The sequence below is a fragment of the Scyliorhinus canicula genome, chromosome 15 (assembly GCF_902713615.1).
Source record: "Scyliorhinus canicula chromosome 15, sScyCan1.1, whole genome shotgun sequence".
Lineage (NCBI taxonomy): Eukaryota > Metazoa > Chordata > Chondrichthyes > Carcharhiniformes > Scyliorhinidae > Scyliorhinus > Scyliorhinus canicula.
This window is the reverse complement of record NC_052160.1, coordinates 112,706,522-112,726,461: the sequence shown is the minus strand read 5'-3', so window position 1 is coordinate 112,726,461 and position 19,940 is coordinate 112,706,522. Positions and strand designations below refer to the sequence as shown.

Sequence of the window (19,940 nt, the reverse complement as noted above, 5' to 3'; positions counted from 1 at the left end):
GAAAAAGAGATCGTCACCCAGCGTTGATCCATTTGTGATGCTCTGGCCCCCTGCTGGCGGCGGCATCAAGGTCCGTGCCCCCCGCCAACGGGAGGATGCAAATGGGTTAAAATGATCCATTTGCATCCTATTAATGGGCTGGGCACTGGATTCTCCATGCCTTTGTAATGCTTCAGGTCACTGAGCCAGGATTCACGCGGGCGTGGATTGGTGCAAATATTTGCCAGCATGGTCCTGACGCAGTGGACCTCGCAGTAGGCTAAGGGGGTAAATATTTAAGGTAGGTACCCCCAAAATCTATCAGAAGACCCTTTACCCCCACAATGCAAATCCTGCCAACCTCCCCTCCCACCACTCCCCAACAGAGACCCCCACATACTAGGGAACCCCTCATAGCAGTCAGCCCCTCTGGCAGGTAACCCTCCACAGGGACCCCACAGGGACCCCCCCCCCCCACCCCACTGGCCCCATTCAATCATTCCTGCCTGGAAACTAAAGAGAAATCCAGGTGAAACAGCAAAAAAAGCCCTGCTTTTTTACCCACCTGTGCCTCACTTGCTGCCTCAGGCAGATATCTAGAAAACTTAATAAAAAAAACAAAACCACATCAGAAGACTTTGAACTCCTCAGTTCCTTAGATCTGCAAGACTTCCATTAACTTCAAAGAGAAATAGCTTTTAGTAGCCTGTAATTGACAGATTCCAGACAGACAGGTGTTTGGATTGTTTATTTTCATCTCCCTTCACGCTTGAATGCATCTCAAGTAGCTTGCTTTGAACCTATTGAACCATAATGTTTCTAAACATCTAGGAATTGAGTGCTTTCACATCCTCTTTTTCTCAGCAGGAAGAACTTAACTGCTTTTGATGTGCTGATGACTGGTCAATCATAGCTAGATTGGTATAAACATTGCAGTTAGGTACAAAGCTGGCTACTTGAGATTCATTGAAGCATGAAGGGGGATGAAAATTAACAATCCAGATATCTGGCTGCCTGGAACTTGATGGCAATGGTGTCAGTTCACAAGCACAAAGGAATGTGCTATGAGATAGTGTAAAGAGGAGTTTAATGACATCCTAAGCGCAGCATGAACATGGTAAAGACAAACTCATGCATCGGAGCATGCTTTTATAATGTAAAGGGCTATAAAATAAATAACTTATTTTGTGTTTCACTCAGGTCTCAGGTCTACTCCCTCATCACCAGCCCCCACAACACCCTCCACCCCTTCAGGGTTTTCATTTATCGGGCATCAAGAAGAGGAAGAAATGCTCGAGGAGGCAGAGTCATCAGGCTAGCCCACACTCCATCAACTCAGATACCAGCACTTCGGAGGGATTTAAAATACGTGCAGCGTCAGTGGCATGGCTGAAGGGCAGCGCATCAGTATGAAATGGGTATCAAAGTCAGAGACATCTGTGCACAGTCCCTTCAGGGGAGGGAGGAAAGTCACGATGACGTTCCAGTGGAAAGGAGAGTGGAGCCTTGGGAGTCAATTAGCGGAGAACATAAGAACATAAGAACTAGGAGCAGGAGTAGGCCATCGGGCCCCTTGAGCCTGCTCCGCCATTCAATGAGACCATGGCTGATCTTTTGTGGACTCAGCTCCACTTTCCGGCCCAAACACCAGCTTCTGATTGGCTGTTCCGGGGAGATTTACATACGTGCAGTGCGGTCAGCGTAAGTTGAAGGTGTACCTGCGCAAGTGACCCGAGGAGGTTGAGTGAAGGCAAGCATCCAGCAGAGGGCAGCAGAGCAGAGCTTCTGATTGACTGTTCTGGGGAGATTTGCATACGTGCAGTGCGGTCAGCGTAAGTTGAAGGTGTACCTGCGCAAGTGACCCGAGGAGGTTGAGTGAAGGCAAGCATCCAGCAGAGGGCAGCAGAGCAGAGCTTCTGATTGGCTGTTCCGGGGAGATTTGCATACGTGCAGTGCGGTCAGCGTAAGTTGAAGGTGTACCTGCGCAAGTGACCCGAGGAGGTCGAGTGAAAGCAAGCATCCAGCAGAGGGCAGCAGAGCAGAGCTTCTGATTGGCTGTTCCAGGGAGATTTGCATACATGCAGTACGGTCAGCGTAAGTTGAAGGTGGTTTGTGAAGGGGCTGTTCTCGAGTGACAGCTTTACCCACAACACTACTTACATAGTGTCTCCCACCCATCCTCCTCCTCTAACCAAAAAAAAAAGTTCTGTCCGTCGGATTGCTAAACTCACAAGTTTTTTGTTTTTTTGTTTTTAGTTTTCAGTAGTTGGGAAGTTAGTTCAGTGGGAATGGAGGCTAGGACAGAATTATAGGGATAAAGCCTCCTGCAGAATGTGGGAGGAAAGGGTCACCTCGAGTGTCCCTGCTGACTACATCTGCAGGAAGTGCACCCAACTCCAGCTCCTCGAGAACCGCCTTAGGGACCTGGAGCTGGAGCTGGATGAACTTTGGATCATTCGGGAGGCGGAGGGGGTTATTGAGAGGAGTTATAGGGAGGTATTCACACCTCATATAAAATAAGGTAGATGGGTTACCGTCAGGGGAGGGAGAGGGAACCGGCAGGCAGTGCAGGGATCCCCTGTGGTTGTTCCCCTCTATAACAAGTATACCGTTTTGGATACTGCGGGGGACGACTTACCAGGGGTAAGCAATGGGGCACAGGTCTCTGGCACAGAGTCTGTCCCTGTTGCTCAGAAGGGAAGGGAGAAGAGGAACAGAGCACTTGTCATTGGGGACTCCATAGTTAGGGGAACAGACAGGAGGTTCTGTGGGAACGAAAGAGACTCACGGTTGGTTTGTTGCCTCCCAGGTGCCAGGGTTCGTGATGTCTCTGATCGTGTTTTTGGGATCCTTAAGGGGGAGGGGGAGCAGCCCCCAGGTCGTGGTCCACATAGGTACCAACGACATAGGTAGGAAGATAGATGGGGATTTGAGACAGAAATTCAGGGAGCTAGGGTGGAAGCTGAGAGCTAGAACAAACAGAGTTGATATCTCTGGGTTGTTACCCGTAACACGTGCTAGCAAAGTGAGAAATAAGGAGAGAGAGGAGTTGAACACCTGGCTACAGGGATGGTGCAGGAGGGAGGGTTTAGGTTTCCTGGATAATTGGGGCTCATTCTGGGGTAGGTGGGACCTCTACAAACAGGATGGTCTTCACCTGAACCAGAGGGGTACCAAGATCCTCGGGGGGAGATTTGCTAGTGCTCTTCGGGGGGGGGGGGGGGGGGGGGGGGGGGTTTAAACTAATTCAGCAAGGGGATGGGAACCTAAATTGTAGTCCCAGTGTACAGTATGTTGAGAGTAGTGAGGTCAGGGATAGGGTTAAAAGTTCGAAAGAGGGCACTGGCAAGCAAGACGCTGGTTTGAAGTGTGTCTACTTCAACGCCAGGAATAAGGTGGGTGAGCTTGCAGCATGGGTTGGTACCTGGGATCTCGATGTTGTGGCGATTTCGGAGACATGGGTAAAGCAGGGACAGGAATGGTTGTTGCAGGTTTCAGGATTTAGATGTTTCTGTAAGAACAGAGAAGATGGTAAAAGAGGGGGGGTGTGGCATTGTTAATCAAGGAAAGTATTATGGGGGACTTTAACTTTCCAATATTGACTGGAAATACTATAGTTCGAGTACAATAGATGGGTCAGTTTTTGTGCAGTGTGTGCAGGAGGGTTTTCTGACACAGTATGTAGACAGGCCAACAAGGAGCGAGGCCACATTGTATTTGGTACTGGGTAATGAACCCGGCCAGGTATTAGATTTAGATGTAAGTGAGCACTTTGGTGATAGTGATCACAATTCGGTTATGTTTACTTTAGCAATGGGCAGGGATAGGTATATACCGCAAGGCAAGAATTATAGCTGGGGGAAATGCAATTATGGTGCTATTCGGCAAGATTTAGAATGTATAGGATGGGGAAGGAAACTGCAGGGGATGGGTACAATCGAAATGTGGAGCTTTTTCAAGGAACAGCTACTGCGTGTCCTTGATAAGTATGCACCCGTCAGGCAGGGAGGAAGTTGTCGAGCAAGGGAACCGTGGTTTACTAAGGAAGTTGAAGCACTTGTCAAGAGGAAGAAGAAGGCTTATGTTAGGATTATACATGAAGGCTCAGTTAGGGCACTTGAGAGTTACAAGTTAGCCAGGAAGGACCTAAAGGGAGAGTTAAGAAGAGCGAGGAGAGGACACGAAAAGTCGTTGGCGGATAGGATCAAGGAAAACCCTAAGGCTTTCTATAGGTATATCAGGAACAAAAGAATGACTAGAGTAAGATTAGGGCCAATCAAGGATAGTAGTGGAAAGTTGTGTGTGGAATCAGAGGAGATAGGGGAAGCGTTAAATGGATATTTTTCGTCAGTGTTTACACTGGAGAAAGACAATGTTGTCGAGGAGAATACTCAGGTTCAGTCGACCAGGCTAGATTGAATTGAGGTTCACAAGGAGGAGGTGTTAGCAATTTTGGAAAGTGTAAAAATAGATAAGTCCCCTGGGCCAGATGGGATTTATCCTAGGATTCTCTGGGAAGCCAGGGAGGAGATTGCAGAGCCTTTGTCCTTGATCTTTATGTCATCTTTGTCAACAGGAATAGTGCCAGAAGAGTGGAGGATAGCAAATGTTGTACCCTTGTTCAAGAAGGGGAGTAGAGACAACCCTGGTAATTATAGACATGTGAGCCTTACTTCGGTTGTGGGTAAAATGTTGGAAAAGGTTATAAGAGATAGGGTTTATAATCATCTTGAAAAGAACAAGTTGATTAGCGATAGTCAACACGGTTTTGTGAAGGGTAGGTCATGCCTCACAAACCTTATTGAGTTTTTTGAGAAGGTGACCAAACAGGTGGATGAGGGTAAAGCGGTTGATGTGGTGTATATGGATTTCAGTAAAGGCGTTTGATAAGGTTCCACAAGGTAGGCTATTGCAGAAAATAAGGAAGTATGGGATTGAAGGTGATTTAGCGGTTTGGATCAGTAATTGGCTAGCTGAAAGAAGGCAGAGGGTTGTGGTTGATCAGTTACTAGTGGTGTACCGCAAGGATCTGTTTTGGGGCCACTGCTGTTTGTCATTTTTATAAATGACCTGGAAGAGGGTGTAGAAGGATGGGTTAGTAAATTTGCAGATGACACGAAGGTCGGTGGAGTTGTAGATAGTGCTGAAGGATGTTATAGGATACAGAGGGACATAGATACCCTGCAGAGCTGGGCTGAGAGTTGGAAGATGGAGTTTAATGCGGAAAAGTGTGAGGTGGTTCACTTTGGAAGGAGTAACAGGAGGGCAGAGTACTGGGCTAATGGCAAGATTCTTGGTAGTGTAGATGAACAGAGAGGTCTCGGCATCCAGGTACATAAATCCCTGAAAGTTGCCACCCAGGTTAATAGGGCTGTTAAGAAGGCATATGGTGTGCTAGCCTTTATCAGTAGGGGGATTGAGTTTCGGAGCCACAAAGTCATGCTGCAGCTGTACATAACTCTGGTGCGGCCGCTCCTGGAGTACTGCGTGCAGTTCTGGTCACCACATTATAGGAAGAATGTGGAAGCTTTGGAAAGGGTTCAGAGGAGATTTACTAGGATGTTGCCTGGTATGGAGGAAAGGTCTTACGAGGAAAGGCTCAGGGACTTGAGGTTGTTTTCGTTAGAGAGGAGAAGGGTGAGAGGTGACTTAATAGAGACATATAAGATAGTCAGAGGGTTAGATAGAGTGGACAGTGAGAGTCTCTTTCCTCGGATGGTGATGACCAACACGAGGGGACATAGCTTTAAATTGAGGGGTAGTAGATATAGGACAGATGTCAGAGGCAGTTTCTTTACTCAGAGAGTAGTAGGGGTGTGGAACGCCCTGCTTGCAACAGTAGTAGACTCGTCAACTTTAAGGGCATTTAAGTGGTCACTGGATAGACATATGGATGAAAATGGAATAGTGTAGGTCAGATAGGCTTCAGATGGTTTCACAGGTTGGCGCAACATCGAGGGCCAAAGGGCCCGTACTGCGCTGTAATGTTCTATGTTCTATGTAACCCTTAATCCCTTTATTCTTCAAAAAACTATCTATCTCTATCTTAAAAACATTCAATGAAGGAGCCTCAACTGCTTCACTGGGCAAGGAATTCCATAGATTCACAACCTTTTGGATGAAGAATTTCTTCCTAAACTCAGTCCTAAATCTACTTCCCCTTATTTTGAGGCTATGCCCCCTAGTTCTGCTTTCACCCGCCAGTGGAAACAACCTGCCTGCATCTACCCTATCTATTCCCTTCATAATTTTATGTTTCTATAAGATCCCCCCTTATCCTTCTAAATTCCAACAAGTACAGTCCCAGTCTACTGAACCTCTCCTCATAATCCAACCACTTCAGCTCTGAGATTAACCTAGTAAATCTTCTTTGCACACTCTCCAGCCCAGTACATCCTTTCTCAGGTCAGGAAACCAAAACTGAACACAATACTCCAGGTGTGGCCTCACTAACACTTTATACAATTGCAGCATAAACTCCCTAGTCTTGAACTCCATCCCTCTAGCAATGAAGGACAAAATTAAATTTGCCTTCTTAATCACCTGTTGCACCTGTAAATCAACTTTTTGCGACTCATGCACTAGCACACCCAAGTCTCTCTCCACAGCAGCATGTTTTAATATTTTATCATTTAAATAATAATCCCTTTTGCTGTTATTCCTACCAAAATGGATAACCTCACATTTGTCAACATTGTATTTCATCTGCCAGAGACCCTAGCCCATTCACTTAACCAATCCAAATCCCTCTGCAGACATTCGGTATCCTCTGCACTTTTTGCTTTACCACTCATCTTAGTGTCGTCTGCAAACTTGGACACATTACACTTGGTCCCCAACTCCAAATCATCTATGTAAGTTGTGAACAATTGTGGGCCCAACATTGATCCCTGAGGGACACCACTAGCTACTGATTGCCAACCAGAGAAACACCCATTAATCCCCACTCTTTGCTTTCTATTAATTAACCAATCCTCTATCCATGCTACTACTTTACCCTTAATGCCATGCATCTTTATCTTATGCAGCAACCTTTTGTGTGGCACCTTGTCAAAGTCTTTCTCGAAATCCAGATATACCACATCCATTGGCTCCCCATTATCTACCGCACTGGCAATGTCCTCAAAAAATTCCACTAAATTAGTTAGGCATGCTACGTGAACCCATGCTAAGTCTGCCCAATGGGACAATTTCCATCCAGATGCCTCGCTATTTCTTCCTTGATGATAGATTCCAGCATCTTCCCTACTACCAAAGTTAAGCTCACTGGCCTATAATTACCCGCTTTCTGCCTACCTCCTCTTGTAAACAGTGGTGTCACGTTTGCCAATTTCCAATCCTTTGGGACCACCCCAGAGTCTAGTGAATTTTGGTAAATTATCACTAGTGCATTTGCAATTTCCCTAGCCATCTCTTTTAGCACTCTGGGGTGCATTCCATCAGGGCCAAGAGACTTGTCTACCTTTAGCTCATTAGCTTGCCCATCACTACCTCCTTAGTGATAGCAATCATCTCAAGGTCCTCCAGAACATTAAATAGATCATCAGATACAGATATGTGGCATTGTTGTCTTTGAGTTGTAACCCACTTTGCTGCATGATGTGTGCAGCATGCAACACATCAATGTAGTGATATCATGGTTGTGTTGTAATTACCGACTGACCACTGGGAGTCTCACTAGTACATAAGTGAATGTTGGAGACAGGGGACCCCTCAGACTGGCTGGAGAAAACTGGACAGAGTTTGCTTGTGCTTGATATTACTGTTAATCATCTGTTGTTTTGTATATAGTTTACCGACAATTAATGTTAATAAATCATTTATACCTTTAGATACAAGTGTTCTTGTAATATAAATCAGGCCACCCGGCATGAACATCACATCGTACCAGGCAGGATCGTCTTAAACAATGAGAAAAAAAACAAGCCTCCCACGAGGTCCACAGAGAGTTTAAGATTTTGCAGACTGCAAGAATGGATTCCTTGAATCCACAAATGAGTCTCAGATTTCATGGTAATGTGGACAGCAACTGGCGTGTATTTAAACAACAATTTTATCTGTTTCTTACTGCAGCAAATTTAGAAGAACAATCAGATTTTGCCGAAGCTAGCGAAGCTCCTAACAGCGGCAGGGCCCAAAGCAATTGCTGTGTTTAATACATTTAAATTTGCAAACGATAAAGATAGTAAAAATGTTAACAAAGTAATTAGAAGATTTTATGCACATTGCAGCCCCAGAAAGAATGAAAGTTATGAACGCTAAGTGTTTCAATCAAGTTTACAGATGTCCATAGATAATTTCATCATTGATTTGAAGCTAAAAAGCTAAAACCTGTAATTTTTCTGCAGTGGAAACTTTCATGATTTGGGACCAAATTGTGTTTGGTGTGAATGTAAATAAACTGAAGGAAGGATTGCTGAGGGAATTGGAGCTGTCTTTGGAACACCAAGATTTGTCAGGCTCACAAGCTAGCAGTACAGCATTCTGAAATGTTTCTCAGCAATGGCGGCATCTTCTTGGAGGAAAACACTCCACTTGCCCTTTTTCCAAAATGGCAGGAAACGTCTGAGGAAAGGCAGGAAAGTTCTTGCAGCTCGTCGCACACCAACAAACAGATAAAGATCAGGATGAAGTATTTCTGTGTAAAAGGTGTGGTCAAATGCACAAATTAAGGCAATGTCCAGCATTTGGCAAGTTTTGTTCCAGATGCAAAGGGAAAAAAATCACTTTGCTCAGAATTGTTACTCTTAGCTCAACCCCAGATCAGTCAGCAGTGATGAAATATCATTGTTTGTTGGCATAATAACAAAGAAGAAGAATTTGTGGAGACATCAAAAAATTCTCCAAAACGAAACACAATGCAAACTTATGCTCCATTTAAAATAAATGCAGTTGATGAGGACAAATGGCTGCTACCACTTGAAATGAATGGCAGAGTCGTCCGATTTTGTGTTTTTTCTTTTACTTTAATAAATATTCATTATTCATTGTTTACACAAAGACAGGACTTGTTCCTCACTGGGTTGTACATGGTTGCTCATACTATTCCAAACAAAAATGCACCACTAAGAACAGTGTGTCAAGTTATCATCTGGAGTTTTCAGATACTCTTGCAGATAACATCAGTGGAGTTCTTAGCCAGGGCATCAATTATTGACTTGATGCCCTGCTGACAGACATTCCTGATGGGTCTCCTGCCGAACCCTGGAAGGAACCAGGTGCATAAAAATTTAGAGCCACAGCCATCTTTACTATCATTGGCAGGGGATGGGTGTCGATAGAATGTGGTTCATGAGATTTGTCACTCACCACTTTTTGGTTTAACCTCAAGTGCCTTTGGCACTGGTTCTCCATCGTGTTGAGGCATGCTCTCCAATGGTGGTACACCTTTTCCAGAGCGGTAAAGCTGGTTGGCAACCTTCTCCTACTCCTACCTGGTGCTTGTAGCACTGCTTCAACCTCCTGACCTGATGCCATACCTCAGGCCTCTGGCTGTTTCCATTGATTTGTCTCCCTGGTGACTATGTGCAAGAATGCCATGCCCTTTTGTCACCTTCTTGGCACAAAGAGGAACATGCCTCTTTATCGCACACTGTCTTTCTTGTCATCTATGTTACATCAATAGCTACACTGAAAGAGTTTGAAAAAAATAAAACCACTTCTAACTTCAGCATAAATACTTTAAACATCCAGACTGAGCCCCGCACAGGACACGCCCACACTCGGACTCCCCCCCCCCACCACCATTAATCACCCCCGAGGGTGACGTTAAAGCCCTTTTAGGGGATCCTACAAAATTCCTGATATCCAACTCCAGCTATCTGAATTCATCTAAACTACAAGAGTTGAAAAGACTTATTCACCAGATCTGCAAAGGCTTTTTTCCTGCAACAGGCTAGACACTTGAACCATGAACTATTCTTTTGTTTACAACTTGTAAAAGTGTATTATTTTGTTTAACTGCTTTCTTGTGTGCGTGAGAGTGATTGATGTGGTATCTAGATTTTTGGGATCAATGTATAAATAACCAGCCCTTATTATTTAAACGCACAAAAGCTTGCTGCTGCTTTTTCTAAATTGATCACACACACTCTGATGTCTAAGAACCAAACACCAATCTGTCCCTCCAAAACAACATTGATTACGGGAAGTAATGGTAAGGGAATTGGGGGTTTCAGTTTATTTCTCCTCCCTTGTCCACAAGACTGGAGATGACAAAGGCACAGACGAGCTTAAGTAGATGAGCTAATGCAGGGGTGGAGGCAAGTTATATTATGAAGTTGAATGAGGTGTGTTTTGTAATTGCCAGAATATGGCATCAGAAGTATTGCTCGGGATTAAATGAGATAATGAGGATTTTTTTTCAACCTGAGTGGGAAATGACTTGGTGACAAAGAAAAGAGTTTTTGAGACAGGGCAAAGACATTGGTGTCCACATTAGAGGATGTTGTGGCTCATCAAGACTGAATACATTTTTTCTTTATTCTTTCATAGAATGTGGGTGTCCCGCTGGCAATGACATATTTATGCCCACCCTAATTACCCTTAAAATGAGTGGCTTGCTATGTAACTTCAGATGTATTTAAGAGTCAACCACATTGTTGTGGGTCTGGAGTCACATGTAGACCAGACCAGGCAAAGATGGCAGATTTCCTTCCCGAAAGAGAATTAGTAAACCAGATGGGTTTTAATAACAATCAGTGATATTTCATGGTAACCATTACTGAGATTAGTTTTTAATTCTTGATTTATTAATTGAATTTAAATTCCACCAGCTGCCGTGGTGGGGTTGGAACTCATGTCACCAGAGCATTAGTCTGGGATGCTGGATTACTAGTCCAGTGACATTACCATTATGCCACCGTCTTCCCATTCAGCAGCCTGAAAATAAAGGTCACAAGAAAGTGCGGCGAGGTAGACATGATGTTGACAGCATGCATCTAGAAGCTGCTTCGATTTCTATCGATGTGGAACTAAAAGGGAGAAGGTAAATGAAGAAAAGAAGGAGGCTAAGAATAGATCCTTGAGGGGTAGCTGAGGTAAAATGTACAGTAGCAGGAAGAAAAAGAGACATTTTGATGAAGAGGGCATGGTCAACCATGCCTTGGGAAGCTGTCAGATTCAGAAGTGTTAGAATGGATCATTTTTATGATAGTGAGTTTTACACATATACCTACTCATGCATGCACAACCACTCACACATGAACATTGAGGTAGGGAGCAGGGAGTGTGAAACTGCATGGATGAGATTCCTTCTGCGTTCCCTGTTGCGATTTTGCACTGGGGCAGACAGGGCCTTGGACAGGAAGACCATCTTCACCCCAATTGAGGCCCTTAAGTGGTCACTTAAGTTCAGGACACGAGCTTACAGCAGCTACTAGGTTGCATTGTCAAAGGTCACAAGCAGTTTTTGGAGACACACCATTTACGGAAATCTCAGAGGTTACACGATCGAGATCTTGATTGTAAAATATATAGGTAGACCACCCTAGGGATAGAAGGGGCAACAGCCGTGGGAAGCCAACAGATTGAGAAGGATTAGAATGGATAATTGTTATGATGATGTCTCACACACATCCATGGGGGCCCCCAATCTTTCGTCTGAAACCTCTTCCATATAAGCTGAGCTATTTATGGTTTGAAAACTCATCAGAAGATTTCATTGGTGCAACTAGGCATTCTTAAAAAGAGAATTCCAACTGAACACCACCATCTCCACGAGAAAAGAGAATCAATCAGCCCATACTGCAGAGTGACTGCTCTGGTGAGAAACCCCTTTACCAGCAGTGACCCTTCAGCTATAAACAAGCATCTGGAGAATCATTATTATTTTCTATTCAACTATAGTTTTTACTTGGCCAAGTTTTAAGATCTGATACTCTGTCATGCTATATTTCTATCATGCATGTTTTTTTCATTCATAGGAAGTCGGATAAAATATTTTTACATTTTAAAACATTTTGTTCATATCTACTGCATCTTTACCTAATAAAACTAACTCTTTACTTGTTAATGTAAGGGACCTGGCTAGCTTGTTTTTAACGCTGAGCTATGCACAGTTAAGTACATATATTGAATTGGCAATATCACCTCCCTTTTTAAATTCAAACTTGGTGTTACAACTAACTCAGGACTGGGACAAAAAGAGGAGTCATTTTACCCCTCCTAACTTGGTCGTAATAATAATACACCATGATCTTTGCCAATTCACAAGGTCAAACCAAATCAATGCTGTGGCAACAGAAACTGAAGTCAAATGTGTGAGACATTTTTCTCAGATTATTCAACAAATTTGCTAATGCTTTTCATATTTTCCAACAAGCCTTATACACTCTCCAAATGCATCACTCACTATGTTGTTTTTTATAACGTGCAATAACTTTTGTGTTGTGAAATCTAGATTGATGCTCAAGTACGATCTTGGCTGAAAAAAAATAGAAGAAAAAGCAAGGCAGAATCTTTGGTAAAACCAAACTTTAATTTGGTTCAATAGAAGAAGAACATGAATGCCTGAGGAAAATGTTTTGGTCGATGGGACATGCTCTCTTAAAGTCAATTACATTCATAAGCTACATACGCTGAAGTACATTCGTTTTACTGAAACATAATATGTTGACTGAATCATCCATTTTTGATCATTCAACTTGTCACCTTTCATTATCCTGAAAACAAACATACTTTTCCTCCCAAACTGAATTGTGGTCATTGCAAAAATAAGGTGATCAACAGTTCCCCACTTTAAACGTATTCAAGTGAAAATTGTGGTCAATTGCAGAGCACAGCAGAGGCACCAAGCAGTGAGACCCTTCTGAGCCCAGCCCCCTCTTTTGGGGGGCTAATCTGCAATCTGTGGTTGTCGCTGCTTTTTCAGACGTACTGCTGTTTTCTCCTTCAAGCTATTACTAAGAGTGCTGTCCACAGCAACATTGTGCAGGCTGCAACACACTTCTACAACTTCATGGGGCACATTGTAAAGCCAGTTCTCATCCAAATATTTGAAATATAGCTGCAATATCCTAAATACTTATTAATGTTAACTAATTGCTCATTTTCATCAGCATCTTCTAGCATCGGAACAAGATTCAGGAGTGCAGTAAAAATAGAAGGAAAGTCTGTCACCTCTTTTGCACGGTTTGCTTGTGCATTTGAAGACAAAGTCATTATGTGGTATTATCACAGCGAATAATCAAAGGCTTTGGCATGTGAAGGCTCCGAAAGGTCACACATTACCCATTTTATGGACTGTGCCTTTCTCCACTCAGGACCTCATCCAAGAGCCAAATACAGTATAAAAACGGAAGAGCCACCCTGCTCATAATTCTTGCCGGAAACTCTGGCTTGTAGAGATTACACAATTCCTTGATTGCCTGCCAAGTGAAGGCAGTTCTCCTCGGAGGTGACCAGGTGCAGATAGCTAGATAAACATGGGTGTCATTTTAAGCATATCACCTTTTCTCAAGTCATCTTCTTCTTCCTTCAAAATAAGTAGTGAGAGAGAGAGAGAGAGGGAGGGAGAGAGAGAGAAAAAGTACATTGAGCAAGATACGTATCTGCAAAATTGTGGTTTACAGACTGCTGCTGTTAACCCACAGATAGAACATAGGGGCTGCATAGAAATAAACAAAAACACTCAAAAAGCGAGACATAAAACCAACAAAGGCAATCAACAAGCGCACTGCAGTGGAACGTAGTTTTTGGCAAATAATGGCACTTTATTTTTAAAATGCAACTGCCAGAATTGTTGAAATTATTTATTTGTTGCGGACACCTGGTCAGATCCCAGCAGTGGCTAAGATACCGGACCAGAGTAAACTGAACTTTTTAAGATTGTGCAGAAAGATCATTTCACTCCAGGTGTAATTGCATAAAAAATAGGGCTTGGGTATTTCTACAAATAAAAGTATTAAAACAAAACAAAAACAATATTTAAGCTTTTAAACTTCAAACCTTTTTAAAATCAATTTAGAGTACCCAGCTCATTTTTTCCAATTAAGGGGCACTTTAGCGTGGCCAATTCACCTACCCTGTACATTTTTGGGTTGTGAGGGAAAAAACCCACGCAAACACAGGGAGAATGTGCAAACTCCACACGGATAGTGACCCAGAGCCGGGATCGAACCGGGAACCTAGGTGCCGTGAGGCAGCAGTGCTAACCACTGATCCACCGTGCTGCCCTTAAACTTCAAATCTAACCCAAACAGATTACATGTATCTTTTAACCCCAATACACAATTTCCCATTAAACAGCACACAACATGACATACAGATCTATGCTCCACGTAAACAGCCAGGTAAACTTAATACTTGCATTTAGCACATAGAACATACAGTGAAGAAGGAAGCCATCCGACCCATCGAGTCTGCACTGACCCACTTAAGCCCTTACTTCCACCCTATCCCGTTAACCCAAGAACCCCTCCTAATCCTTTTGGTCACTAAGGGCAATTTATCATGGCCAATCCACCTAAGCTGCATGCCTTTGGACTGTGGGAGGAAACCAGAGCACGCGGAGGAAACCCACACAGACATGGGGAGAACTTGCAGACTCCGCACAAACAGTGACCCAGCAGGGAATCAAACCTGGCACCCTGGCGCTGTGAAGTCACAGTGCTATCCACTTGTGCTACCATGTTGCCCAAAAAAAATCCAGATTTTGTTTTTCATTGAATTCAAATTTCACCATCTGCTGTGTTGGGATTTGAACCTGGGTCCCCAGAACATTACTCTAGGTTTCTGGTTTGCTAGTCCAGTCACTGTGCCACTGCCTCCGCTGCAATTTTACAGAACATATTCCTGCTGGTAGTAAAGCTCTTCCAGGCCCCTTTCTGAAAGCCTGTTTTGGTGGCAGCTTTTCCTGACTTCTCTCTCTTGCTTTCCAAATCCTTCTGCCCCCACCTGTTCGAACAGGATTCTTTGCTCTCCCTGAGCTCTGCCCAGCCCCTTAAACAATGATTCTGTCCTAGGGTGTTCAGACGTGAACTCATTATCACTATCTGGGCTTTTTAAAAATAAATTTAGAGTACCCGATGCATTTTTTCCAATTAAGGGGCAATTTAGCGTGGCCAATCCACCTAGCTTGCACATCTTTGGGTTGTGGGGCCGAAACCCATGCAAACACGGGGAGAATGTGCAAACTCCACATGGACAGTGACCCAGAGCCGGGATCGAACCTGGGACCTGAAGTGTTGGCTAGTGCAGACTTGAGAGATGAACAGACACTTCCAACACTGATGAAGGTTCAACTCAATTTTATTAACTATTTCTAACTAACTAACACACAATGACTGTGGTCTAAATGATGCTAACTTAAACTAGAGACCTAAGCCTTGTCCGAACCAGTTGATTCTCTCAGCATGTGTTGTAAGTCTGTGCTGGGCTGGATGAGTTCTTGTTACACTCAGAGGCAGCAGCCAGAATGAGCGGGAACCGTGGTGCCCTCTGCTTTTATAGTGTGTGTATTCTAACTGGTGATTGGCTGCGGTGTTTGTACATGTTGATTGGTCCCTGTGTGTGTTCATCAGTGTGTGTCTGCACCATGATATACTGGTGTATATTATGACAAAACCTCAGCTCCGTGAGGCAGCAGGGCTAACCCACTGTACCACCATGCTGCCCCATCTGGGTTTTTGATTGCCCCCTCCCGTTTACACAAAAGTTCAGTGCCATGCTATGAATGTGCAATTAACCTCCAATTTATGGACAAAAGAAGCCATCAGACTCTGGAATGGACTCATAGCTGGCCAGATCAGAGTGTCGCAGAGGACAATGGATTTTGAATGAATCCTCCCGGCTGAACTGGGGCATACTGTCTATCTCCAGTAACGAGTTTAAGACGGAATGGGACAATGTAACTCAGGCCAAGTGTGGGCACATACCTCTGACTCAGTGCAAGTAGGTTTACCCTTAGTCTGTTAACCCCTAAATTGCCCACTCCATCTTCGATCCCAATTCTGGACCTAATTTCCAAACATAACAATTACAAAGCCCACCTTAAAGGGGCAGTCAACAACTAAGTCAGTTAGTGTCTGTGGATATCTGCCTCAGCCAGAGTCGGATCCTGGAGGAACAAAGGGGAAATTGAGAACAACTAAACATTGACAAGGGCACTACACTGGGGACTTCCGGTGGCAGACATGGCGTGAGTGGTTGCACATTTGATAGTTTGGTAGCTCCCGTTGGTGGCACAGTTTTTGGTACTTTTCCCTGATTAACAGAAAAAGGTGCCGGAGTGGTGGAGGAAGAGATTGCTCCACCAATGGATGGAATCGTGGACCAGAAGTGGTTTTAGGCGAAAGGAACAGTTGGAGCGAGAAACTTTTCCTGCGATACAGGGGAAGATGGCGGAGGGGAAGGGACCTGCAAGGCCATCTCAGTGGTCTATGGAACAGCTGGTGGACTTCTTGAATGAGAAGTTCACCCAGCAGAGGAAGGAGTTTCTGGAAGACCGAGCGAGGACGGTGGATCCGATTAAGGCGGGAATTGACCACATGGAGATGAGGTTGGAGTCACAAAGTCAGGCAATGCAGAAGGTGGAGGGGATGGTTGAGGTGCATGAAGAGCAGCTTGCTTCATTGGCGGCCGAGGTGGGGCGATGCGAGAAGCATCTTCAGGAGAAGGTGGAGGATCTGGAGAACGGCTCCTGGAGACAGAACATGAAGATCGCGGGGTTGCCAGTGGGTATTGAGAGACCAGATGCAGGCTTGAATATGGCCAAGATGTTAGAGACACTGCTGGGAGAGACGGTCTTCGAACGGCCGCTGAAGGTGGACCGGGCACACAGGGCGTTGATGAGGAAACCGTGGGGCAACAAGCCACTGAGGGTGATGGCGGTGCAGTTGCACCAGTTTCTGGACAAGGAGTGGATCCAGAAGTGGGCCAAGCAGACGAGGCGGTGTACCTGGGAGGGCAGCGAACTTCGAATATACCAGGATGTGGGTGTGGAGCTGGCCAAGAGGAGAGTGGGCTTTAACAAATTGAAGGCTGCCCTCTTTAAGAAGGGGGTGAAGTTTGGGATGCTATACCCAGTTCGCCTCTGGGTCACCTACAATGGTCAAGAATACTATTTTGGGACGCCGGAGGAAGGGATGGAGTTTGTGAGAGACAATAGACTGGCAGGAGAAGGACAGCATTGAACTTTGGAGGAGGTGGGTTTTTTTTCTCGCTGGGGCCCATTGTCCTTTATTTTTCTGTGGGGTGGGGGTTGCTCTTGTCTCTTTCAGTCTTTGAATGTTTGAATGTTGATGTTGTTGTTTGCGGCAGGAGAGTAATGGTGCGAGGGGTGGGGAAGGGGAATCAGTGGGGCGTAGGATGCTAGGTGCCATGGGCAGGGGGCTGCCAGTTTAGCTGGGCAGGTTAGTTCATGGAAGCGCAGCGGGGTGGGGGGGGGGGGGGGGGAGCAGGTGGTTAGAGTGTTGACAGAGTTGGGATTGTTGTTTTGTAGAGGGGGGCTGCTGAAAGGGGGGTTTTGAAATGTGGTATTAGGGGTGATTGATGACGCTGAACATCGAGGGTGGACCTGAGGGGTGAAGGACGCAGGCTGGAGGCTGGATCAGGAGGGGCTATGGTTGACCAGAGGAGGGAGGGGAGGGAGACAAGGTGTGAGAGGGTTGAATGGACCGTCAAGACTGTTTAAACTCACGCATTTGAGGAGTTTAAAGGCAGATGTGGCATGTTTAGAGGAAACGCACCTGAAGATCGGGGGTCAGACTAGGCTCAGGAAAGGATGCGTATGGCAGGGCTTCCTTTTGTGGCTGGATTTGAAGATGAGGGAGGTGGCGGTCTTGATAAATAAACGGGTAGCTTTTGAAATGGGGAGCATAGTGGCGGACTCCGGGAGTAGGTCTGTTATGGTGAGTGGGAAATTGGACAGCATGCCAGTGGTGTTGGTGAATGTTCATGTCCCAAACTGGGACAATGTCAAGTTTATTAGGCGGGTGTTGGGGAAGATCCCGGTGTTGGACTTGCAATTGATAATTGATTAACGGTTGGTAATGGAGGGGGAGATGATTTTAACACGGTTCTGGAGCCGAAGTTGCATCGATCGAGCCCACGATCGGGGAGGGTGTTGACTGTAGCAAGGGAATTGAGAGGGTTTATTGAGCGAATGGAGGGAGTGGATCCATGGAGTTTTGGGAGGGCGAGGGCGAAGCAATTTGCATTTCTTTCCCATGTGCATAGGGTGCACTCCTGAATCGACTATTTTGTGTTGGACAGGGCGTTGTTGGTGAGGGTGGTCGGTTTGGAGTACTCAGCAATTGTGGTTTTGGACCATTTACCGCACTGGATGGACTTGCAGATGAATCGGGGGTGGGGGGGGGGGGGGGGGGGGGGGGTGGGGGGGGGGGCAGGGTCCGCAGTGGAGGTTGGATGTGGTGCTGTTGGCAGATGCGGAGTTTGGTGAGCGGGTGGGGGCTGCCATTCGGGGATATGTGGAGCTGAATGGCACGGGTGGTGTTTCAGCCGCCATGTGGAAAGCACTGACGGCAGTAGTGGGGGGGGGGAGGAGTTTATTTCAATATGGTCTCTTCACAGAGATTGGTGAAGCTAGTGGAGGAGGTTTTGCAGCTGGTTAGAAGGTATTCAGAGGCCCAAGAGGTGGGGTTATTGAGGGAGCGACAGAAACTTCAGATGAGGTTTGTGCTGATATCCACGGGTAAGGTGGTCAGGTAGTTGAGGAGGGGTAAAGAGGTGGTCAATTGAGGAAGCATGAGGAGGTGAGGTAGATCGGAAAGGTTAAGGAATTGGGGGGGGGCACGGTCTTGGACCTGGTGGGGGTGAATGGGATGTTCGGGGACTTTTGTAAGAGTCGGAGGCTCCAGCGGGAGTGGGAGGAATGAGGCGTTGTTTTAGAGGGGTTAGAATTCCCGTGAGTGCAGGAGGACCTGGTGGAAGGATCGGGAGCCCCTATTGGGCTGGTGGAGATGGTGGAGGGTATGGGGGCAATGCAGGCGGGGAAGGCATCGAACCCAGACGGGTTCCCGGTGGAATTCTACAAAAAGTTTTCAGGAGACGTGGGACTCCTGCTGCTAGCTGGTAAGGGCATTTAATGAGGCAAGGGAGGCAGGGGGTGCTCCCCGGACGTTATCGCAGGCCTCAATCCCCTTAATTTTAAAGCGGGATAAGGATCCAGAGAAGTGTGGTTCCTGCAGGCCAATTTCGCTGTTAAATGTGGATGCCAAGTTACTGGCCAAGATCGTGGCCTCAAGGATTGGGGACTGTGTGTCGGGGGTGATCGGGGAGGACCAGTTGGGGTTTGTGAGGGGGAGGCATCAGGCGACTAACAATAGGCGGCTGTTAAATGTTATAATGATGGCCCGGAGGGACGGAGTGTGGAGGTGGTGTTCACCATGGATGCGGGGAAGGCCTTTGAAGGTGGATGAAGGTGGAGGAAGGTGGAGTGGGACTATCTGTGGGAGGTGCTGGGGCAGTTTGGGTTTGGGCAGGGATTTGTGGATTGAGTCCGGTTGTTGTACCGTGCGCCGGTAGAGGGTGTACGAACGAACCAATGATTTTTCAGGCTGCACCAGGGGATGAGGCAGGGATGCCCACTCTCTCCATTGCTCTTTGCCTTGGCTATAGAGCCATTGGCCATGGCGCTGAGAGCATCAAGGGACTGGCAGGGGAAAGTACGGGGGGGAGGGGGTGGTGGAGCATAGGTCTTGTTGTACACGGACAATCTACTGCTCTATATATCAAACGCTTTAGAAGATATTGGGTATATTGGAGGAGTTCAGCCAGTTTTCAGGATATAAACTGAATATGTGGAAGAGTGAGGTTTTTCCAATTCAAGCGAGGGTATAGGAGAAGAGGCTGGGAGTTGCCGTTTAGAGTAGTGGGGGCGAGCTTTCGCTATTTGGGTATTCAAACAGCACGGAGGTGGAGGCAGGTGCATAAGTTGAATCTGGCGTGGTTGGTGAAACAGATGATAGGTGATTTCAGGAGGTACGATGTGCTCCCACTGT

At 45.8% G+C, this 19,940-nt stretch overlaps 1 long non-coding RNA gene across 1 annotated transcript in view; it reads right to left on the bottom strand.

Moving 5' to 3' along the window:
• LOC119978138 overlaps positions 1-13,451 on the bottom strand; it is a 106,392-nt gene extending 92,941 nt beyond the window's left edge. The window contains exon 1 of the long non-coding RNA XR_005463395.1: positions 13,099-13,451. This is a non-coding gene — a long non-coding RNA (uncharacterized LOC119978138). The remainder of the gene's footprint in view (positions 1-13,098) is intronic.
• Positions 13,452-19,940: the final 6,489 nt, after the last annotated feature.